The sequence below is a fragment of the Lampris incognitus genome, chromosome 3, assembly GCF_029633865.1.
Source record: "Lampris incognitus isolate fLamInc1 chromosome 3, fLamInc1.hap2, whole genome shotgun sequence".
Lineage (NCBI taxonomy): Eukaryota > Metazoa > Chordata > Actinopteri > Lampriformes > Lampridae > Lampris > Lampris incognitus.
Window position 1 is genome coordinate 5,394,876 of NC_079213.1, and position 26,256 is coordinate 5,421,131.

General features: G+C 45.8%; 2 pseudogenes; both read right to left on the minus strand.

Annotated features, from left to right (window-relative positions):
• Positions 1–368: 368 nt before the first annotated feature.
• Positions 369–2,053, minus strand: LOC130109292 (E3 ubiquitin-protein ligase TRIM21-like; annotated as a pseudogene).
• Positions 2,054–5,114: 3,061 nt separating this feature from the next.
• Positions 5,115–7,427, minus strand: LOC130110786 (E3 ubiquitin-protein ligase TRIM39-like; annotated as a pseudogene).
• Positions 7,428–26,256: the final 18,829 nt, after the last annotated feature.

Sequence of the window (26,256 nt, forward strand, 5' to 3'; positions counted from 1 at the left end):
GTAGGTGAGGAGATAATACAGTAGGTGAGAGGATAACAGTAGGTGAGAGGATAATACAGTAGGTGAGGAGATGATACAGTAGGTGAGGAGATGATACAGTAGGTGACGAGATGATACAGTAGGTGACGAGATAATACAGTAGGTGAGGAGATGATACAGTAGGTGAGGAGATAATACAGTAGGTGAGGAGATAATACAGTAGGTGAGAGGATAATACAGTAGGTGAGGAGATAATACAGTAGGTGAGGAGTTTTTTACCACTGTCTAAATTGTCTAGAGGACAGAGACGATAGTGTGAGTAGATCGCCTTGCTGAAGGTACAGGCGGTACAGAAAGTAAAAAGGCATCCTAATCCTCTCATTCTTAAAGAATATCATACACACACACACACGTAGCCATAATAGTGAGCCTGTGTGTTCATCAGACTTTGTTGACAGGAGAGATGATGAGAGGAACAGAGTTTTTACCACCATCATTAAGACAGGTACAGAAATATGGGTAGAGTCTCTCAGTGAAGGTGCAGCCAGTGAAAGAGTAGATATGATCACCAGCATCTACGTCATAAAAGGAGACCAGACCCTCCTGATAATCCACAAACACCCCCACCTTCTGGAGCTTCTGTCTCAGAGAGAGAAGGACCTCAGTGCTATCAAGAGCCTTATACTCATTTCCATTCCTCAACCATATTGTCCAGAAACCATACTTAGGACTCAAATATGTTTTTTCCTTCTTGTTGACAGACTCTGGCCACTCCTAAATCCCACTTAGTCTTCTCTTTCACTATAACCTCAAAATAAAATCTACCTGAGGAGAAGTTCTGTTTTCCTAAGACCAAAGGATGATGAGAGAATCTCTCTGGGTTGTCTGGGAGGTTCTTCTTAATGTCTCCATGATAAACCTGTTTTCCATCATCAGACAGGATGAGATAGGGATATGCTGTATCAGGATCTAGAGTCACACCCACTTCATACTGCTGGACCCTCTTCAGCTCAGCCTGACACAGCTTCTCCATCTCTTTACTGACTGTCTCCTCCAGCTGCTCCACAGCTCTCCTCACAGTCCCCACATAAGATGGCTGATGGACACTGACCTCTGTCCAGTCCCTTGTGTGTGGAGGAGTGTTGAGGGATGAGAAGCTCTGGAAGACATGGAGGTGGTCTTTGGTGTGTGAGAGCTGCTCCAGCTCTGTGCTCCTCTTCTTCAGCTGCCTGATTTCTTCTTCCAGCTCTTCAATGAAGCCTTCAGCCTGTTTCTCTGTTGTTTTCTGTTTCTCTTGAATCATGTCAATGAGCTCAGCCTGGCCTCTCTCAATGGAGCTCATCAGAGCAGTGAAGACCTGAACACTGTGGGCTATCTCTCTGTCTGCACCATCTTTGCTGATTTCTACTGACTGTTTGATCTCCTGAATCTTCAGTTGTCTCTGATGGATCATCTGCTGAACTTCAGCATCTTTCTTGCCCAGCTGACTCTTTCCTTCATATTCCTCCTTCAGGGGAACAATAGGATATAACTTGTGGTCTGACTCAGTACAGAACTGACACACACACACCTGTTCAGTCTTACAGAACAGAACCAGAGGTTTGTCGTGCTTCTTGCATATCCTGTCTTCCAGATTCTCCACAGGGTCGATCAGCTGATGTCTTTTCAGACCTGTGACTTTCTGATGTGGCTCCAGGTGAGTCTCACAGTACGAGGCCAGACACACCAGACAGGACTTGACGGCCTTGATCTCGGTCCCAGTGCAGACGTCACAGGGAACGTCTCCTGGTTTGGCACATTGTTGGTCAGGGCAGCTGCTGGCTTTCACTCTAATGGACTCTCTGTACTGAGCAGTCATCTCACGAAACAGAGTGTTGACTGACACTTCAGGTCTGTTAGTGTAAAGCTTGTTACACATGGGACACCGGCACTGTTCATTACTGTCCCAGTACTGTGTGATACAGGATTTACAGAAGTTGTGTCCACATGGTATGGAGACTGGATCAGTGAACACATCCAGACAGACAGAACACAGGAAGTGATCTTGAGCCAGGAGACTGCTGCCAGAGGCCATATCTAGACACTGAGACCAGAAGAGAAGGGTTGTGAAATTTACTTTAAAAACTTACAAAATGCTGCTTAAGTACACACAGATGGCAGGGGTGTAATATTTGAAACACAAAATTTTATAGAAGTAAATATATATAATTTTTTTTAAAGTAATCACTGCTAATTCAGAAATAAGGGGAACTATTTGGACACAGTGATGTTATTATAGTAAATTAGTAATACTAGTAGTAGTACATTGTTATTATTATTATATTATCATTATTAATGAAGCACAGGATTTATTATCTGCTTTACTCACCTTTGTACGTGTGACAAAGAAGAAGCTGAGGGTGTTTGTCCGTTTAGAAAATGAAGTTTTTTGACTAAATCAACACCCACACTCTGATGTACTTTCACTTCCCATGTATGACGGTGAAACACTCCTCTGTCTAGTGTCGCTCCGCCTTCTAAACCACTGAAACCTGTTTTGGTCCGTTCCCGACAATAATGTGTTATTTGGTAAAAGACAGATGCACCAAATGTTTTTGGTTTGATGTGTGGAACTCTGCAACACACTCTCAACATGCTGAAATGGTTTCTGTGAACAGTTTTTATCCCTAATATGACCTCACTGTTTCAAAACCTGACTGTCCTGCACTGCTGTTAACCAGAGTTCATAACTGATCATCATGATGATCATAAAGCCATGACACAAGGAAACAAAGCTCACATCTTATGACCACCTTACTTATACCTATGATGTTTTCAGCATGTTCCTTAGTGGTTTAAAGTGGCAGTTTTCTAGTTCCTTACCATCCTGAAATGAGCCACAGACCAGCAAAACCACTCCAACACCTGTTGACGCACTTCAGTGTGTGTTTTCATACAGGCATATTTGTTTCTGTGGGGCTGATGCTGTGTTTCATTTGACTTTCTCTTCCTAGTGGGTATTTTCTGTGTGTGTGTGTGTGTGTGTGTGTGTGTGTGTGTGTGTGTGTGTGTTTGTGTGTGTGTGTGTGAGTGTGTGTTGTTGTTGTCCATAGAGGCTGCTGGAGCTCTTAATGAGGGCTTGTTCTCAGCAGCGGGTCACAGCATTAACACCTACAGCAGAAATAGCCTGCCTGCAGCAGCATTAGCATGCTAACACAGTGGGCAGGGGACCTCTCCCTCCACCAACACTGTAGAATGACGAAGCTTTCCCGGCACATCCGCTGCTTATGCATTTCATGTGACATGTCGGTGATCACTCATATTATGTGGACTCGGGCCTGCTGAGTCCTGCAGTGGTGTGCTCTGGGGATTATTTGGCACAGAAACTGTGTTTGACATGGACAGAATGGACTCCCTGAGATCTGGTCTCCAGGGAGCAGCCATGTCTGAGGTGTTGTTTGCTGTTTGTGATGGTAGAGTTTAACATTGTGTTGGTTTAGTGTTTTGCAGGTCGAGTTAGGGGGTAAGGGAGTGCTGTGATCACAATAGTCCCAAATAAGGAAGAAAGACAGAATGAAAGAAAGTAAGAAGCACACAGAAAAAAGGCTGAACAGCAAAGAAAGAAAAGTCAGGAGAGTTTTTTCCACCTTTTTCTACCCAATTACCCCACTCTTCCGAGCCGTCCCGGTCTCTGCTCCACCCCCTCTGCTGATCCGGAGAGGGCTTTAGACTACCACATGTCTCGTCCGATACTCGTGGAGTTGCCAGCCGCTTTGTTTCACTTGACAGTGAGGAGTTTCCCCAGAGGGACGTAGTGCGTGGGAGGATCAAATTTTACCCCCCAGTTCCCTCACCTCCCCCAACAGGCGCCCCGACCAAACAGAGGAGGTGCTGGTCTAGTGACCAGGACACATACCCACATTCGGCTTCCCACCGGCACAGACATGGCCAATTGTGTCTGTAGGGACGCCCGACCAAGCCGGAGGTAACACGGGGATTCGAACCAGCTAATCCCATGTTGGTAGGCAACGGAATAGAGCGCTACGCTACCCAGACGCCACAAATGAATCTTTTGAACAAATCTTTTTAATGAACTGATTCTAATGATTCAGTACAGAGAAAAGAACTGCTTTGCCCATCACCATTCACAAGGTTTAACTGAGGCGGCTAACTATAACCTTAAAGTGCAACTTCTTCCACAGGTCTGAGCTTAACTCCACCCACTGCATAATTTTTCAAAAATGCTAAAAAGTAGGTATGGGGCTGATGGGGGGGGGGGGGGCTGTGTCAGGCCGGAGCATGAGCAGGAGTAGCGGGGAAGGACTGAGCTACCAGATAGCTGGGGAGCATTGGAACGAGTATATTAGAGTGACAGCTCAGGTTGGACGGTTTGGAGACAAAACAAGAGAGGCAAGATTGAGATGGTTGGGACATGTGTGGAGGAGAGATGCTGGGTATACTGGGAGAAGGATGCTGAATATGGAGCTGCCAGGGAAGAGGAGAAGAGGAAGGCCAAAGAGGAGGTTTATGGATGTGGTGAGGGAGGACATGCAGGTGGCTGGTGTTGTGGATTATCCTTAATCCTTGTACTCCACACTGGTGTCACAGAGGAAGATACAGAGGACAGGAAGAGATGGAAACAGACGATCCACTGTGGCAACCCCTAATGGGAGCAGCCAAAAGTAGTAGTAGTAGTAGTAGTAGTAGTAGTAGTAGATATTTGATGTGGCAAAGGTTTTACGCCACACACTTCCTGACACAACCCTCCCCATTTATCCGGGCTTGGGACCGGCACTATGAATGCACTGGTTTGTGCATCTTCAGTGACTGGGTTGTTAGTTTTATCTGCTTTTTTTCTTATCAAATAGACATGCATGTTAGGGTTAATCCTCCTGTCTGTGCCCCTGAGCAAGGCAATGGAAAGAAGAGGTGGAGTTGGTCCCCGGCTGCTGCAGCTGCCCACTGCTCCTATACAATAGGATGGGTTCCATGCAGAGAACACATCCACTGTAACAATACAATTCGTTGTAAGAATACAATGACCCAATAAGGAGGCTTTGTTTCTTTCTTTATGTCATGTTCAGTGTATCATCATGTGTGATAAGAGAGTAAAGTCAGTACTCATGTTGCTGGGACTGTAAAGAGCGCTGTGGTGGGTGACCGAGAACTAAAAGACTTGTCTGTCTCTCCTGACCTCCATGATCATCCTCTGTTCTCATGTACAAAGACTTTAGTTTCTCTCAGTATCACACCGCTTCACCTCCACAGCCACACAAGGCACCAGTTAGGACCAGTTTCTCTACCTTTTCCACTGGTTTGACATGATTTCCCAGTTTGAGACCATCTCACCCGGGTTTATCCTCTCATTGAACTGGATATAAACTGAAGGTCACAGGCAAACTAGTTTTATCACAAAGATGTGGGCATGAATCCTGTCATTATAAACGAATATGTCACATACACACACACACACACACACGTAGCCATAATAGTGAGCCTGTGTGTTCATCAGACTTTGTTGACAGGAGAGATGATGAGAGGAGCAGAGTTTTTACCACCATCATTAAGACTGGGACCAAAATATGGGTAGAGTCTCTCAGTGAAGGTGCAGCCAGTGAAAGAGTAGATATGATCACCAGCATCTACGTCATAAAAGGAGACCAGACCCTCCTCATAATCCACAAACACCCCCACCTTCTGGAGCTTCTGTCTCAGAGAGAAGGACGTCAGTGCTATCAAGAGCCTCATACTCATTTCCATTCCTCAACCATATTGTCCAGAAACCATCCTCAGGGTCCAAATATGTTTTTCCCTTCCTGTTGACAGACTCTCTGGCCACTCCTAAATCCCACTCAGTCTTCTCTTTCACTATAACCTCAAAATAAAATCTACCTGAGGAGAAGTTCTGTTTTCCTAAGACCATAGCATGATGAGAGAATCTCTCTGGGTTGTCTGGGAGGTTCTTCTTAATGTCTCCATGATAAACTTGTTTTCCATCATCAGACAGGATGAGTTTACAATATGCTGCATCAGGATCTAGAGTCACATCCACTTCATACTGCTGGACCCTCTTCAGCTCAGCCTGACACAGCTTCTCCATCTCTTTACTGACTGTCTCCTGCAGCTGTTCCACAGCTCTCCTCACAGTCCCCACATAAGATGGCTGATGGACACTGACCTCTGTCCAGTCCTTGGTGTGTGGAGGAGTGTTGAGGGATGAGAAGTTCTGGAGGAGGTGGAGGTGGTCTTTGGTGTGTGAGAGCTGCTCCAGCTCTGTGCTCCTCTTGTTCAGCTCCCTGATTTCTTCTTCCAGCTCTTCAATGAAGCCTTCAGCCTGTTTCTCTGTTGTTTTCTGTTTCTCTTGAATCATGTCAATGAGCTCAGCCTGGCCTCTCTCAATGGAGCTCATCAGAGCAGTGAAGACCTGAACACTGTGGGCTATCTCTCTGTCTGCACCATCTTTGCTGATTTCTACTGACTGTTTGATCTCCTGAATCTTCAGTTGTCTCTGATGGATCATCTGCTGAACTTCAGCATCTTTCTTGCCCAGCTGCCTCTTCTTTCCTTCATATTCCTCCTTCAGGGGAACAACAGGATGTAACTTGTGGTCTGACTCAGTACAGAACTGACACACACACACCTGTTCAGTCTTACAGAACAGAACCAGAGGTTTGTCGTGCTTCTTGCATATCCTGTCTTCCAGATTCTCCACAGGGTCGATCAGCTGATGTCTTTTCAGACCTGTAACTTTCTGATGTGGCTCCAGGTGAGTCTCACAGTACGAGGCCAGACACACCAGACAGGACTTGACGGCCTTGATCTCGGTCCCAGTGCAGACGTCACAGGGAACGTCTCCTGGTTTGGCACATTGTTGGTCAGGGCAGCTGCTGGCTTTCACTATAATGGACTCTCTGTACTGAGCAGTCATCTCACGAAACAGAGTGTTGACTGACACTTCAGGTCTGTTAGTGTAAAGCTTGTTACACATGGGACACCGACACTGTTCATTACTGTCCCAGTACTGTGTGATACAGGATTTACAGAAGTTGTGTCCACATGGTATGGAGACAGGATCAGTGAACACATCCAGACAGACAGAACACAGGAAGTGATCTTGAGCCAGGAGACTGCTGCCAGAGGCCATATCTAGACACTGAGACCAGAAGAGAAGGGTTGTGAAATTTACTTTAAAAACTTACAAAATGCTGCTTAAGTACACACAGATGGCAGGGGTGTAATATTTGAAACACAAAATTTTATAGAAGTAAATATATATAATTTTTTTTAAAGTAATCACTGCTAATTCAGAAATAAGGGGAACTATTTGGACACAGTGATGTTATTATAGTAAATTAGTAATACTAGTAGTAGTACATTGTTATTATTATTATATTATCATTATTAATGAAGCACAGGATTTATTATCTGCTTTACTCACCTTTGTATGTGTGACAAAGAAGAAGCTGAGGGTGTTTGTCCGTTGAGAAAATGAAGTGTTTCGACTAAAACAACACCCACACTCTGGTGTACTTTCACTTTCACTTCCCATGTATGACGGTGAAACACTCCTCTGTCTAGTGTCGCTCCGCCTTCTAAACCAATGAAACCTGTTTTGGTCCGTTCCCGACAATAATGTGTTATTTGGTAAAAGACAGATGCACCAAATGTTTTTGGTTTGATGTGTGGAACTCTGTAACACACTCTCAACATGCTGAAATGGTTTCTGTGAACAGTTTTTATCCCAAATATGACCTCACTGTTTCAAAACCTGACTGTCCTGCACTGCTGTTAACCAGAGTTCATAACTGATCATCATGATGATCATAAAGCCATGACACAAGGAAACAAAGCTCACATCTTATGACCACCTTACTTATACCTATGATGTTTTCAGCATGTTCCTTAGTGGTTTAAAGTGGCAGTTTTCTAGTTCCTTACCATCCTGAAATGAGCCACAGACCAGCAAAACCACTCCAACACCTGTTGACGCACTTCAGTGTGTGTTTTCATACAGGCATATTTGTTTCTGTGGGGCTGATGCTGTGTTTCATTTCACTTTCTCTTCCTAGTGTGTATTTTCTGTGTGTGTGTGTGTGTGTGTGTGTGTGTGTGTGTGTGTGTGTGTGTGTGTTGTCCATAGAGGCTGCTGGAGCTCTTAATGAGGGCTTGGTCTCAGCAGCGGGTCACAGCATTAACACCTACAGCAGAAATAGCCTGCCTGCAGCAGCATTAGCATGCTAACACAGTGGGCAGGGGACCTCTCCCTCCACCAACACTGTAGAATGACGAAGCTTTCCCGGCACATCCGCTGCTTATGCATTTCATGTGACATGTCGGTGATCACTCATATTATGTGGACTCGGGCCTGCTGAGTCCTGCAGTGGTGTGCTCTGGGGATTATTTGGCACAGAAACTGTGTTTGAAATTGACAGAATGGACTCCCTGAGATCTGTTCCCCATTGTGTTGGTTTAGTGTTTTGCAGGTCGAGTTAGGGGGTAAGGGAGTGATGTGATCACAATAGTCCCTGAACAGCAAAGAAAGAAAAATCAAGAGAGTCTTTTTCCACTTTTTTCTCCCCAAATTGTATCCGGCCAATTACCCCACTCTTCCGAGCCGTCCCGGTCTCTGCTCCACCCCCTCTGCTGATCCGGGGAGGGCTGCAGACTACCACATGCCTCCTCCCATACATATGGAGTCGCCAGCCGCTTCTTTTCACCTGACAGTGAGGAGTTTCACCAGGGGGACGTAGCGTGTGGGAGGATCACCCCCCCCCCCAGCAGGTGCCCTAACTGACCAGGGGAGGCGCTAGTGTAGCGACCAGGACACATACCCACATCCAGCTTCCCACTCACAGACATGGCCAAAAGTGTCTGTTGGGACGCCGGACCAAGCCGGAGGTAACATGGGGTAGAGGACTGCATTGGGACCCACAGGACCCTCTGACCCAGAGTCACACTGACCCAGAGTCAGTGCCGTAGCCACGTTTGGAAGTCCCACTGGACTCGGTGTCGGGGGTCAGTTTGGGTGCATAGTATCAACCGGAGATGTGATCAGCTTGTCCTCCATCATGACTGAAGAGATTTCTGTAAAGTGGGCGTGGCTTCTGGCCGTACTTGAAGGTGATTGGCTGTGGCCTGGCGACATGTCAGTTCAAGTTGAACATTTTTGATCTCAAGCGAACGCTCTTTTCGCCCGCTTGTAGTTTTGCTGCCATGAACTCTGCCCATTCACATCCTACCATTGACTTTGCATCCATTCGCGGTTCTCTTGAATCTCGCTTCGCGTTCGGTTAACACACCTTGTGCGTGTGTGTGTGTGTGAGTTGTGAGTCATGCTTGTAAATACGTCGCAGGTAATGGGACACCACATGACTATCTCCAACATCCACCACAATACCTTCAGATTCTTTATTACCCCTCCCTTCGTGCAGCCATTCTTCCATTCCTCCGTCTGTAGTCTTCTCCTTTCATCCATATCTCATCCACCTGCTCCACCTTTCTCTCTTCCTCTTCCCCAGACATAGTTAACAGCAACAGGGGGGTGCTCTCTAAGCATTACTCTCTGTCTCTTGTCTCTCTCTCTCACTTACTCTCTTTCTTTCTCTCTCTTACTCTTTCTTTCTTACTCTTTCTTTCTCTCTGTCTCTGTCACTTAGTCTCTCACTCTCTTGCTCTCTTGACTTTCTCCTTCTCTCTCGCTCACACATACACAGACACACACACACACACACACACACACATACACAGACACATACACAGACACACACACACACACACACACACACACACACACACACACACACACACACACACACACACACACTGCTGTATGAATACAATAGGTGCAGCCAGTATGTGAGGGCTGCATCGTGACTCTAATCTAGTCCAGCCTGTTGCTCTACCCTCTACCAAGCAGTTTTAATCCGGTTCCAAACCACATCCCAGTTCAGGGTGACCCACAAGACCATTCACTCCTCCTTTCAGTTACAGCCTCCCTTTAATTACCGTCATCATAGCTACAATGCCGAAGATGTACATGCACACAGATGAATGTCATTTGATACTTCCTGTCACCGGCGTGTTTAAGACAATAGCTAATCCACAGCCATCCGAATCATGAGCGTATTTGTAGACGCTCATTTCGATGGAAACTGTTGGGTTTCCGCCCTCTTGTCTGTGGAAGTTAATTTGGGCTTTACCCGTTTGGTCACTTTAGTATTGAAGAGTGATACCGGGGGAGTTTGTCAGCATTGGGTCTGTGTGACAGCACACATCGCTCTTTCAGCAGACCACATGGCGCCTCCTACTGGCACTACAACAGGCATACAGATCACATGGCGCCTCCTACTGGCACTACAACAGGCATACAGAAAAAGCACTCAACTGTATCACTGATTGACAATCGTGTCTGAAAATTTTCCTTCGGGATCTCGATATTACAAGTTACCAAACCATGCGTTGGCTTTATGTTGCCTCTTCTGTCACACTAAATGAAAATGGCAGTCTTCAGCGTTGTAGAGAGGCGTGCTGGGCTGGGGTGTTTTGTGTTTCTGGCCGTTGGGATTCCAGAAGTTGGTTTATATCCTGGGCCTCGGTTTGTTTTCATGCATCGGCCCCTGCTGGGTTCTTCATTTACTGTGCGATCTACCAGTGGGAGTGGACCAGTAGTCTCTGTGGGAGTTCAGGTGAATACTGGATCTGGAGTTTGCAGCTCTCCTCCATCTCTGGTTTCCAGCATAAACATCTTCCATTGGGCATCTTTTTCCCAGCTGAGCTGTAAAAAACGGAGGACCCATCAGCCCATGGAGCAACACTACCATAGAAACAGAGGGATGCCGCGGCACCACTTGACCCTGGGGGGGGGGTGGTGGGGGGGTTGGTTGTGGCAGGTTTGTCTCTGTGTTATGGATCCTAACTACAAAAATGGACCACAATTACACAGGGGCTTTTATAGCGGTGATTGAGAGGAGCAGTAAATGTCACAGGACCGGCTGGTGGTTAGAGTAATCAGACTCTCAGAGCTGATTTACCGCTGACATTTAGTGGAAGATAACCTTTATCACCGAGACGAGGCCCAGGCGTGATAATGACATGGCACTGTGTGGTTTTCCCTCTAGTCGGGCGGCGATCTCTGATGATGCTAGTGTGACTCGAGCGTGGTGGTAATGTTTCGGTTTCGTCTCAATGGGGAGGAGGTCGAAACTGGAACGTTTCTCCTTGTTGAACCATCACTAATGAACCATTACTGGGACTGGCATCCAGTGGATTGATGATTTGACAACATTATTATGATTTGATATCTTGGAAGATGCAGAGGACGGGAAGACATGGAAACGGATGGTCTGCTGTGGCGACCCCTAAAGGGAGCAGCCAAGAGGGTAGTGTTGGTAGTAGTACTGGTAGTAGTAGTAGTGGTAGTAGTAGATTAATATAGTAACGTTAGTACAAAATCTTTCTTTCTTATTCTTGTTTGTTGATGAAACATATCTCAGAATGCGTCTCGTTTATCTCGCACCTGACTTCTCTTCTCTTCTAGTCTCTTCTAGTCGCTTCCCTCTCCTGTAAAAGGAGTGTGAAATAGACCGTACTCAGACTGAGCCTGTTTCTGAGCACTGTATCGGAGGGATGTTCACATTAACAGAACTGAGCTTGTCTTTTCAAGGCCAGGGTTATGCTTAACAAAGCGAGCACTAAATGTGAGACACCGTACATTTCTGTACTGTAAATGCTGAGCCTGAAAATATCACAGAAATCCCAACTCACTGGTAATGTCCGCTTTGACACCCACAACAGTGTACAAATTAGACTCTAGTACCTATTTTTTAGACACTAGTCTTTATTCTGTCACTAGCTATCATTAACTCACTAGTTACTAAGAATTAGATGCTATTTCTGTTGTAATTAGCACTAGCTATTCATTATGAATAGTTACTTTTCTCTTAGTTACTAGTAGTAATTTAAAGGCAATAGTCACAAGTATGGGGGCCATGTTGGCGCAGTGGTTAGCATGGTCGCCTCACAGCAAGAAGGTCCTGGGTTCGAGCCCCGGGGTAGTCCAACCTTGGGGGTCGTCCTCTGTGTGGAGTTTGCATGTTCTCACCGTGTCTGAGTGGGTTTCCTCCGGGGGCTCCGGTTTCCTCCCACAGTCCAAAGACATGTAGGTCAGGTGAATTGACAGTACTAAATTGTCCCTAGGAAGGAGTGTGTGTGTGTGTGTGTGTCTGCTGGGATAAGCTCCAGCGACCCTGAGAGCAGCATAAGCGGTTTGGATGATGGATGGACGTGCACGGCTCTCTCGGCCTGTTCAGGCGATGGTCGTTAGAAAGGACGGCTGACAACTGAACAGAGAAAGAAAATCCATGTCAGTATTTGCTATGGAAACATCGGCCCGTTCAGATTAAGATTCGACTTTGCGAGTCAACGACGTCTCAGCTGTCCAGGCGAACAGTAGACCTATCCAGCGACCAGTAATGTTTTTCCGCCTGTGTGGAGGATTGGTTGTCGGGGCGTAACAACACATCTTACACAGGAAGTCATTAGTGGAAGGTGCAGAACCCGATGGTACTGCATGTGTGTCTGCAGGTTTGTTGTACTGCTGTGTTAGGCTAGTTCACGGTTTCACATTTTGCGGATTACTTTGTCCAGAAACCAAAGTGTTCCTGATTTACACTCCAAAGATTATTTGGGGCGTCCGGGTGGCGTGGAGGTCTATTCTGTTGCCTACCAACACGGGGATCGCCGGTGAAAATCCCCATGTTACCTCCAGCTTGGTCGGGCGTCCCTACAGACACAATTGGCTGTTGTCTGTGGGTGGGGAGCTGGATGTGGCTATGTGTCTTGGTCACTGCACTAGCGCCTCCTCTGGTCAGTCAGGGTGCCTGTTCAGGGGGCTGGGGGGACCGGGGGGAAGCGCGTGAGCCTCCTACGTGCTACGTCCCCCTGGCGAAACTCCTCACTGTCAGGTGAAAAGAAGCACCTGGTGACTCCACATGTATGGGAGGAGGCATGTGGTAGCCTGCAGCCCTCCCCGGATCAGCAGAGGGGGTGGAGCAGAGACCGGAACGGCTCAGAAGAGCGGGGCCATTGGCCGGATACAATAGGGGAGAAAAATAACAATAAAGATTATTTGGCGTTGTAGTGTGGCGCAGCAGTGAGCACAGTCGCCTCACAGCAAGAAGGTGCTGGGTTCGAGCCCCGGGGTAGTCCAACCATGGGGGTCGTCCCGGGTCGTCCTCTGTGTGGAGTTTGCATGTTCTCCCCGTGTCTGTGTGGGTTTCCTCCGGGGGCTCTGGTTTCTCCCACAGTCCAAAGACATGTAGGTCAGGTGACTCGGCCATACTGAATTGTCTCTAGGTGTGTGTGTGTGTGTGTGGTGGCCTGGCGGCCTGTCCAGGGTGTTGCCCAATGGCTGCTGGCATAGGCTCCAGCATCCTGACCCAACTTCAGGGAAGAGGTTTGGCTAATGGATGGATGGATGGATGGATGGTGTTGTAGCTTCTCTTGGGACGGTTGGGTTTGTCCTCATTGCCCCCAATCTCACAAAACCATCACTATTACTTTGACAACTTTTTTTCCCCGCTTTATGAATTGGAAGGTTTTTGTAATTCTTGCCACACTTTCAGCACAACTTTCTTTGATATTTTCGATAAATATATATAAAATTCCTACATTCATTTCCAAAATGTGATGGTATTTCCCCCCCTCTTTTTTCTCCCCCAATTGTACTTAGCCAATTACCCCACTCTTCCGGTCCATCCCGGTTTCTGCTCCGCCCCCTCTGCTGATCCGGGGAGGGCTGTAGACTACCACATGCCTCCTGCCATACATGTGGAGTCGCCAACCGCTTCTTTTCACCTGACAGTGAGGAGTTTCACCAGGGGTACGTAGCGCGTGGAAGGATCACGCTATTCCCCCCAGTTCCCCCCCAAAACAGGCATGCTGCCTGACCAGAGGGGGCGCTAGTGCAGCGACCAGGACACATACCCACATCCGCCTTCCCACCCGCCCAACCAAGCCGGAGGTAACACGGGGATTTGAACCGGCGATCCCTGTGTTGGTAGGCAATAGAATAGACCACCACGCCACCCGGACGCCCTCAAAATTAGTTTCAATATTTGAATTTAAAGTGACTGCCCTGTTCGAAGACGCCGTTTTCCTTGTTTCGGTACACGTGCTGCTGAATAACACGTCCCTCATCACCTGCTGACTGACACCTTTCGGCACCCAGTTTAGTAACTCGTGTGTGTGTGTGTATGAATGTACTTGCTCGTGTGTGTGTCTCTCTCTCGTTTTGCTTTTCCCATTGCCGACTCACCTTCTCCTTGCTCCATTAATTCATTGCCAAATTAAAAATGTCCTCCAGTCTCTCTCCTGGATCTCACACTTTCTTTGAAATGTTCTTTTATCCAATTTTGATTCTTCACACACACACACACAGTTTCTACTGACTTTCTGCGTTGTAAAGCAGTTTCCAGTCGGCTGACGCAGTGTAGCGTCTACCCTTTTTAAGCCCTCGAGCTCCAATTAACCCCCCAACACACGCACACCCACACCAATCAACAGCGGCATACATAAGCATGAAATATTTATTTACACAGTTCAGAAAGACATTTCCATCTCATTTTTTTCTTGTTTGGCTTGTTGTCAGAAGGGACTCTTGGATGTTTGAGGCAGCAGCCTCAGTCTTTATATCTGTCCGTCAGTCTCCCTTCAGACTGGGCTCCACACAGTCCCCGCCTGTGTCCCCCCTGACAGCGAGGCGATAACGTCAGTGGAAGAACACAGTAGCCGACCGCTGTCTGTATCAACTAATGAATACGTTTCCCTCCAACCAAAACCTTCCACAGAAAACATCCATCAGAGGCCTGAGACAGCCGCCTCTGCATTATCTCCACTTCTGCCTCCGCTGCTCCGAGCTGATTCTCTCTTCACTCTCTCTCTAGCTTGCTCTCTCTTCTCTCTAGCTCGCCCCTTGCTTGCCCTCTCGCTTGCTCGCTCTTTCTGCGCTCTCGCTCTCTGTTGCTCGCCTGCTTTCCAGCTCACTCTAGCTCTTTTGCTCACTCGCTCGCTTTCTCTTGTGCACTTTCTCTAGCTCCCTCCCTTGCTCGCATTTTCTTGTGCTCTCTCGTTCTCCCTCACTCACTCTAGCTCGCTTGCTCGCTCTCTCTCTCACAGCCTTCTTCTGGAAGTCAACAAAGCTGTTAAGAACAGGGTTTGTTCCTGAGGCTTCCTCCGCAGATAACATCTGACTTCTGGCTGGCTCTCATTGCTGGGAGTGTGCCAGCAGGCCTCTGGTGGTTTTTCTTGTTTGGATGTGTGTTTCCTATTTAAGAACATTCACAAAATGCTTCAGAGAGTCTGACCGCTGGAAGCGTGGCGCCTGGCAAAACAGAAACAGAGTCCACTATCTGGTGGTTGGACTGCGGTGAAAAACCTGTCGAGTCTCAGTGGTTTTTAACACGAGATGGCCATCACATAATGATGAGTTTCAGTTCAGCCGAGTCTTGTTTATTCTCTTGGAGAACTGTACTGTGATGACATGATACTACTTTGGCTCTCTGTGAGCCAGTTTATGTTCGTTTGCATGCTGAAAGTCGTGAGAGGAGCTCCGCTGGAGCAAATATCAAAAATATAGGTCCGTTTATATTGAAATCAAGGAAAAGATTTTGAGAATATTTTGTTTAATTGCCAGCCCAATACAATACAATAGGAAGTGAGTTGGAGGTTACTGTGCAAATCTTTTTTTTTTTTTTACATTCCTAAAATCTTGTTTATATGTGTTTAATTTTTTCCTTCATATAGTATCAGGCAGAGGGAGATGCAGAAATTGAGAGACATTGTAATTACTTGCAGCTTTTGGGAAGCAAAGAAAAGATGGAACAGGACTCCAGTGAAGTGAGTAAACTGTAAATGGTTGAGGCAGAATTTATCCCCACTGGCCAAGTTCCCATTTAAACTGTAGAAAAGTCACAGCCCGGTATCATGAGATTTCATGTCATAGTAACGAAATTTAATCTATGAAATCCTGCTGGGGGGACATGATGTCACTGAAATGTTCTTGTCCGGCACCACGAAATTGTATCCAAGGCATTCCTATGGGTCAAGTTTTTCTTGCACGAGTCACGTTATTAAGATGCTGGTCTGGCCTCCCAGGAGAATGCCGGTCACTTACATATATTTGAAAACACAAAAACTACCCTAACCGCTGTAGTTTTTGTGTTTTCAAATATATGTAAGTGACCGGCATTTTCCCAGGAGGCCAGACCAGCCAGAGCTAGCATCTTGATAACAGGACTCGCACAAGAAAAACTTAAGTCAATTCCCCAAATGTGTATGCTTAATAAATTAAATAAATACCTGCACTATCAAGAGTCAAATTCAATTTCCCCTTCTTTCCTTCAAAGATAGACGAAACTGCCATAGGAATGCATTGGATACAACTTCGTGGTGCCGGACAAGAAAATTTCAGTGACATCGTGTTCCCCGGCACGATTTCATCGATTAAATTTCGTGACTATGACACGAAATCTCGTGATACCTGGTTGAAAGTAAGAATCTGGAAAATGCTGGAGCAGTTGAATCCCAAATATCCCCATGCAAACTATTCCATGTTCACAGAGATCCCCAAAATCTACACTAAAACTTGTCTTATCTCATTTCTACGCCACATGTCTATTCAGACTTCTGACACCTTTCCAGTAGTCCTTCAGCAGCTGGCTTTTTAGTCGAAACTACTCATTTGTAAATACGTAGTTTTTTTTTAGCAGTGCCACTGATTGAATTCATTTGCAGACTGATAACTATCTTCATAGTTTAAAAAAGACATGTTTGGTGTCCGGGTAGCGTAGCGGTCTATTCCGTTGCCTACCAATACGGGGATCGCTGGTTCAAATCCCTGTGTTACCGCCGGCTTGGTCGTGCATCCCTACAGACACTATTGGCCATGTCTGCGGGTATGTGTCCTGGTCGCTGCACTGGTCAGTTGAGGCACCTGTTCGGGGGGGGGGGCGTGATCCTCCCCCTGGCGAAACTCCTCACTGTCAGGTGACTCCACATGTATCGGAGGAGACATGTGGTAGTCTGCAGCCCTCCCCGGATCAGCAGAGGGGGTGTAGTAACGACCGGGACGGCTCAGAAGAGTGGAGTAATTGACCGGATACAGCTGGGGAGAAAAACGCATATTTGGAAGGGTTTTAATGTGGACATTTGAATATAAAACATCTCAGAACTCATTGCTTAAAAACATAAAGTATATACTTTATTTTCATGGTGCAAGTCAGTCATTGCACTGGTCAGTTCTTCTTCATCCTACTTTACATTCCACAACAAATGTCATACACGATCAACAGAAAATGCAAATAATCCATTTAAAAAAAAGCACACCCCCAAATGTATACGCTAGCTCAGCAGCTCTCAGTTCAGGCCTCTTATCCCTCCAGTACTGGTGGTTTTCTAGTCCAACAGATAGTTAACTACATTCATCTGTTGCTCCAGATTGGAGGCTGGAAAAAACAGGTGACCTACTGGTGGTACATGAGGACCTGATTGAGAACCACTGCATTTGCCTGTTATAATTGCAAAAGGCTAAGAACAGGTTTGACAGCGGTTTGTAGAGATTTTGGGTTAAAGAGCGTGGTAAGCTAACGGAAGCACGTTTGTCAATGCTCATTGAGAGTGCAGCATTTACAGTCCATCAAAACAACCGAGATTCCCAGTTTTCCAGGACTGTCCAATGCATTGGTATTTTTATTGTGACTGATTACCTTCTTTTTAATGTCTTTTGCCCCTGACCCTTTAATTTATTGACACACACTCTGACAGATTTGTAGTCAAATAGAATTAAATCTCTTCATTTATGATGAACATTGTTAAAAACTTGCCGCAGCAGAGATTTGAAAACAGCCACATGTAGGAAAAGACTTCGCAAGAATTTAAACCCCATCAAATTCAAAACTACAGTTGTTTAAAGCAGACTGTTTGTTTCATAAAGCTGACACAGTGAGGTGTGGCGCTCTAAGTCCATCACAGAGGGAATCCCCGTTGCAGCATGGTCATGTCCTTCAGACTGGCCGACCACCAGTTTTGAGCGAGCCACTTCCCTTCACTCACCCAGGGGTAGGATTCTCCACCGCGGCTTTACCAACCTCCTCGTACCCTGCCATATCCCCCCACACTCCCATGTTCTCAGCCAGGCTGCTTGTCTAAGAACCAGGTCCGTTTCAAACCAGCAGCCTGGTAGTTCGTGCTGGACAAGAAACGTTCCCCTGATTCAAGCCCGTGATGTCACAGTGTCTTTGGGCCGTGGTGGTTTATGCTCCCCCCGTCAGTCTCCTCTCCAGGCGATCCAGCTTGGCCAAGTTCTCCTTCAGGAGTTTAGAGCCAGGGCTGAGGAGCAGGGCTCTCTGGTAGTACATCCTGGCTGCAGTATAGTCTCCCTTCAAACAAACATAGTATATTCAATATGGCTTCATTAGTTTTGTTTTTGTTTTTACACCTCTTGAGTTTTCTTAGATTATAGCATACATAAGACCAAATCACGATATGATGTGGGGGAAAAAGAAACCAGCCCATCCCTTTCCCAAACTTCTGGTCTCACCCTCCCAATTCCATCCCGCCGCACCAGGCTACAACTGTCCAGTTCAAACTGATAGGCTGGCATAATAACAACAATAGCAATAAAAAACAAAATCCTACATCCACTTGTTCATTTATTCCCACAGTGAGAGCACACATAATTATAGCTCTAAGTTGTACTGCCCAATAGTAATTTTTTAAATTAGGTAGTTTCGGGCAAGAGAGTATCTTATATTTAAGTCTAGCTTTTTTATTTTGCCATAGGAATTTCGATATGATTTTGTTTAATATTTTAAAAGTAGAAGTGGAAATCACCATAGGTAATGACTGGAACAAAAACAACAATCTTGGTAATATGTTCATTCTTCCCGTCAGAGTCAGAGGTGAAATCTCCCATCTAGCCAAATCCTTCTTTATCTCAGGTATCAGTTTCCCGTAGTTTGCTTCAAATAGCTGTGATGTGGTAGGAGTAATAAAAATACCCAGGTATCTAAACCCGTTATTGGTCCATTTAAAATGAGCCTTTCCCGTTAGTTCTGCTGGACATTCACCTGATAGCATCATAGCTACTGACTTGGCTTCATTGGTCAAACACCCTGATATTTCTCCATAGTCATTCAGGTTGTTCAACAGGGCGGGTATAGATGAGGATGGTTCCCTTATATATGTTAATATGTCGTCCGTGAATAGAGAGATTTTGTGTTCTACCCCTTCATCCCTTATTCCCTTCATGTCTTCTTGACCCCGCTAACGGTTCAGTACTTGCCGCGAATAATAACGGACTCAGGCAACTAATTAAGAACATCATTATTAAAAGTTAGCTACCTTGATATGTTGAATGCCCCCCATGTTCATCCACGCCTGCGACTGGTCAGGTTTGAGTTCCACGGCGAGTTTGTAACTCTGTCAGAGCAAAAACACTTTCAATTCAGAGATTTCATTTAAAACCAACCGTTCAGTCAAAGAGCATGATTATGCCAAAATCCTTGACAGCAGTTGGACAAAATGAATAAGAACAAAAAAAGATTTCAGATGTAAAAACCTCAGTGACACAGACTACAACCACAATCCCACAACCAGAAAATTGATCTAGTTTTTAACCGTCAAGCAGCAACCTTTGATGACCAAAAAAAGAAAACGTGTGTGAGAAAGCCACGACTAGAGAGAGATTCAATGGAGTCCAAAAGGTAAGAGTGGAAATTTTAGGTACTTCTCTCCAGCCAGTCGAGTATGGTTTTATATTAAAAATGTTGGGAGAGGAAAACATGATTTTATATATATGAAACATTAGTTAATATAGATTGTGGTACAACGCTGTTCTTTCTCACGCTGTCGCCCTCTTCCCACAGGGGAAACTGGTTTATTAAGAGACTTTTATCTCTGTCTCGCTCTCTCAAGTGTGGCAAAGCAGAAAGAGCGGTTGCTGAGTGAGACATCTGAAGGGCCCCTTCCAAACCCCGCTAGATAATAAACCAAACATTGAAGAACATTCGTCTGCTGTTAATTCATGATATTGCTGGCTCTCAGTTAGCGCTCCATGATTTAAACGGACAAGTTCAAAGCCAAGTAGAAAAAACTTATTTCTGTTCTTTTCAGGAGGAGAGAGAGCTAGCCGTACCTCGAAGGCTCTGTCCAGCTGGTTCATCTCTCGCAGCTGGTTGCCTTTGGAGAAGTGAAGCTCTGCTCTCACTGTCACGTCACTGGGATTCTGTTGGAGGGCCCGGTCCAGAGCATCCAAAGACTGGTGAAGATGATGTACAGGTTTAACACACACACACACGTTTTTCTGTATTTGTGAGGACCCTCACTGACTACATTCATTGCCTAGCCGCTAATCTTAACCTACATAATTCTACATCTATTCTTAACCCTAAACCCAAGTCCTAATCCTAAAATAGACCCTTGAAGAAGTGAAACCCAGCCAACATGTATTCACTTTGTGTGTGTGTGCGCACGCGCATGATTAATATTTATGCAGGTGCAACCCAACAGGCACAAAACATACTTGGCAGCAACTGAGGATGAAATATTTCAAACAGGTATGGTGTAATTTCACTAAACCTGCCACTGAGGATACACAAGCCAGTGCATTCTTAGTGCTGCTCCAAAACACAGAGAAATGGGGAGGAAGTTTTGTCAAGAAGGGCATCCGGCGTAAAATCTTTGCCAAATCAAATATGCGGCTCATAAATCAGATTTCCATACCGGATCGGTTGAGACCCAGGTTACCAACAACCGCCACTGTTGACCAGCAGGGTACTGGTGGAAACTATGCTACTGTTGGGCGAAGGAGAGGGGTAAGGCATATGCAGAGGCAGCGGGAGAGGAGGAAGGGTAGGAGTGTGGAGGTGAGAATCAGAACTTTGAATATTGTCAATATGACTGGTAAAGGGAGAGAGCTGACTGATATGATGGAAAGAGACCAGGGGAGTAAGGCCAGCAGCATCGGAGGAGAGTTCAAACTCTTCTACCATGGTGCAAATAGGAGCTGAAATGAGGTAGGGGTAGTTCTGAAGGAAGAATGTGTTGGAGGTGAAGAGAGTGTCGGAAAGAATGATGAGTAAGAAGCTGGAAATTGAAGGTGTGATGATGAATGTTATCAGCCGCAAGCTGGGTGTGAGATGTAAGAGAAAGAAGAATTCTGGAGTGACTCGGATGAAGTGGTGGAGAGTGTACCAAAGGAGGGGAGAGTGGTGATTGGAGCAGACTTCAATGGGCATGTTGGTGAAGGGAACAGAGATGATGAGGAGGGGATGGGTAGGTATGGTGTCAATGAGAAGAATGTGGAAGGACAGATTGTGATGGATTTTGCAAAAAGGATGGAAATGGCTGTGCAAGAGCTCAGAGTGTAGTTGTTGTTCTATGTTTTCTCCCAACTTCCATAATATGTACATTCATCCTCTTGCCAGTATTAGCTCAGCGATACCCACCAATTCATCTTAGACACAATTTGGCACACTGATTTTCTTGTAGCGGTACAATTCTTTGTAATTGACTGATGTTACTTTTTCAGATTCTTATCTATCTTAAAACACCATGTGCCTGACACTTTCTGAAACAGGGCCCAGTATGATCCACCCACTGGACCCAGAGCACCATAAGGACAATACATTTTCCTCGTATAGACTGTCAGCCACTCCGCCAAACCACAGACAGAGTGGGAACAGGTGGGCAGCGGACAGCCTCAAGTCTCCATGGCAACCGCTGTACCAGCAAGGATCAGCTCAATTAAGTTTTGCATTCCCAAGTTTCATGAACTGACACAACTTTGATTGTTTTGTACAGATACACACCTCAGTGTAGTTTCCACGCTTGCTGTAGATGGCAGACAGGAGGCGATAGCATTCGATGCAACCACCCTGTCTAGATATGATACCTAGAGTCATCTTCTCTGCCTCTTTAGTGCGGCCCGCCATGGCTAATACCTGGGCCTGAGAGAGAGGCGGGGGGGGGGGCAAATTAAGAGAGACAGAATTGTAGACGGAGAGATATCATATTTCTGTTTCAACATGGAGTGTCCATTAGCTGGAGGCGTGTGGGGACTTTTTTCATTCTAGCCACAATATAACTTCCAGTAGATGCCGGAGGCGGATAGAAAGGAGAGTGAGAGAAAATGGGGGACAGGGAGATTGAAAAAGTAATAAAAAGATAAGAGGTCAGACAGATGTTATGTTAGCTGGATATAGCAACTGTTAATCTTCTCATCACACACTCACATGTCCTCAAGAGCATCCCTGTGTAGTGTGTGTGTTTTTACCAGGGCGAGCCAGATATCAGTGCTATCCGGTTGCAGTGTGGCTGCCTCTCTGTACACCTGCAGGGCCTCTTCGTAGCGGCCTGTGTTGTAGTACAGTGCCCCTAGTGGTGTCAGGATGTCTACTTTCCTGGTCACCTGCAGCGCCCTGGAGACATAGGGCCAAGAATCTGTTCAGGTTACACTTCAAATCCCACCTAGACATAATTTTGGTTGAGTGGTGTGAACATAAAAAAACCACGGTAAAGCATTTGGAGATGGGACATATTCAGATATGGTCCTCAGTGAGATACATATTCGGCATGTGACTGGAGTCTGCAGCACAAACCTGCAGGATTAGCTTGGGGGGGGGGGGGGGCGCTAAAACTTGTATTTATTTCATGGTATAGACATGAACTTGCAGAAACCTAAACTCGCTTCAGACAGGTAATCCATCATAATGAACATTTAGTCGCCTTCATTCATTTGGAGGGTCAACTTTACAAGTTGCAACTTAAAGCGCACGCCACCTGGTACACTTCTCAGATGCATCCGTGTTTCAACTGCACTATCCCGCAATGACAACGTAACTGACACAAAACACGGTTGACTCAGTGTTCACTGTGATGATTCCTATCTCGAGCAAGTTTCGGGCCTCTGCAACTTTTCATACCATATCGAAATTGATGGAAACCACCGGCTGGCTGACAGGTAGGAAGACCACATTCAAAAAAACCCTAAAACACCACAGTATGCTTTGGAAAATAAAACGCTCGTGAGTCATGTAAGGATACTCGAGCTGTAGTAAATGGGATTAAAACATAAAAAAAAAAAAACCCACCGGTCCTTTGAGGAATGGCTAGGAGCAATTATTTAGCCACACCCACCTCTTGTACCAAGACTCCGCCTCTTTGTTCTCATTGGAAGAGCGGAGAAGGCGGCCTAAATTCACCATGGCAACATAGTGGGCTGGTTTGAGTCTCACGGCTTGCTGGTAATGCGCAGCGGCGAGCTCCCCCTCTCCTGAGAGAGAAAGTAACGATGGGATGGAAGGATAAAACATAAGGCAGCGGGAAGAGAGAGGGAGGAAAAAAGGATGCAGATGTACAGTATTAAGCTGTCCAAATCAATGGAGGGGTGTTTTTTTTGTGTCCCTCTGTGCAGTGGAATAGGAAAGAGTTAAGTTGGGTTGAGTTGAAAAAACGTGTCTCTCCTTCTGCCTTCAAGTCAGCTGAAATGGGCTCAACTCACCTGTGTCCACCAGGAATACGCCATAGTTATTATGCAGGTCAGAGCTGTCGGGGCAGTTCTCGATACCTTGGCGATACACTTGATTGGCTTCAGGAAACCTCTTCTACAGGAGAACAGATGAGAAGGAACACTTACACACAGCAGGGGCAGAGGTGGGACATGGCTTCACAATGCCTACAGTAATGACGGGCTAAGAGAACGCCGGTACTGGATGCAGCTCGTATAATGGTGTGTTACGCTTTCCTGCAGCAAGATTAGGAACATGCAGCTGCGTCTCACAGCACACCCTTCAAACTAAAACCCGTTAAAGGCAAAATTCACTGATTTTCAACCCTATCTGTTGTCTGTCTGCGATGAAGATATCACTACAGCCCAGTTTCTGATCGACTCTCAGCATGCTGTTCAAAAACACATCCTCGTTCTCTCAGCAAAGCTCCGTTTCCTGTGGTGGAAAGGATGTCCCACAACACTAGCACGGAGAATATTATGAAAGACAATGTGAGCAGGAGAACGATTTCTCTGTCAATACAGTACACGGTGAGGACTTCATTGCTCCAACCCACTCCTTTACCTACACAAAACCATCAGCGAAACGTCCCTTCAGGTGTGTGCATGTTTCTGAATAAGACTGAGGGGCAGACAGGAAAAGACAGAGCCTGAGAAAAACAACACGTCCCCACATTTCTCCTGAGTCTGGGAGTATGTTGGTACCTGCTCAGCATACAGCGACGCGAGGCTGGAGTAGGCATCAGCGAAGTGTGGACCAAAGCGAATAGAGTCTCTCAGCAGAGCCTCTGCCTCTTTCTCCTTGCCCCGGGATCTGGAACACAGAGCCACCACCATAATAACCGTCATTTTGTTTCTGAGCTGCTGAGGGAAACCAGGCACTAGTCTGCTGTTCAAACAAGGAGTAAGGTTTAAGGTGGACTGGGATATTATCCTGGTTCCTCAACCAGAGAGGAGTTTAAATCTGAGTCGTACCTGTTATTACCTGTCTGGCTTCACAAATCCTGTCTAACAAAGCACCCAAAAAAAAAAAAACGGCCAAAAAGTAATTATTATTACATTATAACGAGGATGAGGAGTTATGTCAGAAGTGTTGGTAACTGGTACTGGCGCCAACTTTTATTCACATAGAAATCCAGAAATTCTAATTTACATACTTTTGGCCATGTAGTGTATGAAGAAAGAAACACGCCCAAAACAAACAGACTCGTATAAAAATCTGTGCATATATCCATCCATTAGCCGAACCGCTTATCCTGCTCTCAGGGTCGCGGGGATGCTGGAGCGTATCCCAGCAGTCACTGGGCAGCAGGTGGGGAGACACCCTGGACAAGCTGCCAGTCCACCACCGGGCCCACACACACACCTAGGGACAATTTAGTACGGCCGATTCACCTGACCTACATGTCCCAAAGTCGGACTACCTCGGGGCTCGAACCCAGGACCTTCTTGTTCTGAGGCAACTGTGCCACTGTGCTGCCCTGTGCATATATATATATATATATATATATATATATATATATATATATATATATATATACACACACACAGTTGTACAAGTGCAATGCATGCACATAACACACACATCCATACACATGTATACACAAACATACAGTGGATTCATACACATATCTGTACACATGCATGCACACGCACAAACCGCTGTTGTGTGCTATCCCTGGGTGACCTGGAATTGGTCTCAGCCCCAAGCTGATGTGCTCCAGGCCAGGCCACGTTGATAAGTGGGCCATGGTAATGGAGCTGAGCTGTAATAACAGACTTAATTTGTGCTTCCATTATTGACACGCTTCTCCGTTAGAGGCAGCAAAGCTCTCGGGAGCCCCGGTTATTTGTCTGTAGAAAAATGCTACTTTACACGGTGAACTGTATTCAGAATAGCTTTGTGAAACTTTCCGAGGGGCGATATGTTGATTTATTCAGCATCCACCCAGTTGCATCAGTAGCACAGAAATTCATCAGAACCAAGGGTGAAATTCCCAAGATTTCCAGAGCCCTGTGTATTGCTTTTCAACGCAAAATCTTGACTGAGTACTGCACGTTGTTAATACACAAGAGTGGAGCCACAATATCTCCTTTTTCATTACTTATATACTAATCTAATATTTTCACAGATTTTCGTAAAAAGAACAGATTTTTTTTTTATACATCCTCTCGCCAAATAAAAGATGTATATAACATTTCATAATTCTGTGAAGTGTCTTGTGTGTTTTCTGTGAACCAAGCGAAATTCACTTGGCAAATAAGAAAATATGATACCGATTACACAGGCTAGAAACTCAAACGTTCAGCTCAGTAAACGTACCAGCCAGCATGTAAATACATATAATATGCATGTGTGTGCCAGGGGACGGAGTATGGTAAGCCAGTACACGCACGTGTTTGAAATCGCAAATAGATGCAAGCATGCAGGAGAAGGACGTACAAGAAAAAAACAACATGAATGTGAAGCTGCACTCACAAACACAGACTTACAAACGTCCTCTAGGGCGCTCTGACTGTAACCTGCACCCTTGTTGCTAAAAAAGGCAAATCACGACCTTTATCTGTGCTCACACTACCCAAATCCATGTGTGTGTGTACATATATATATGTGTGTGTGTGTGTGTGTGTGTACACACGTGGTAACCAGAATGGACAATGGGAAAGTGGACAATTACATAGGTTTAACCAAGTGCACTTTTAAATCCAGGTCCAACACCCACATGTGCAGCTGA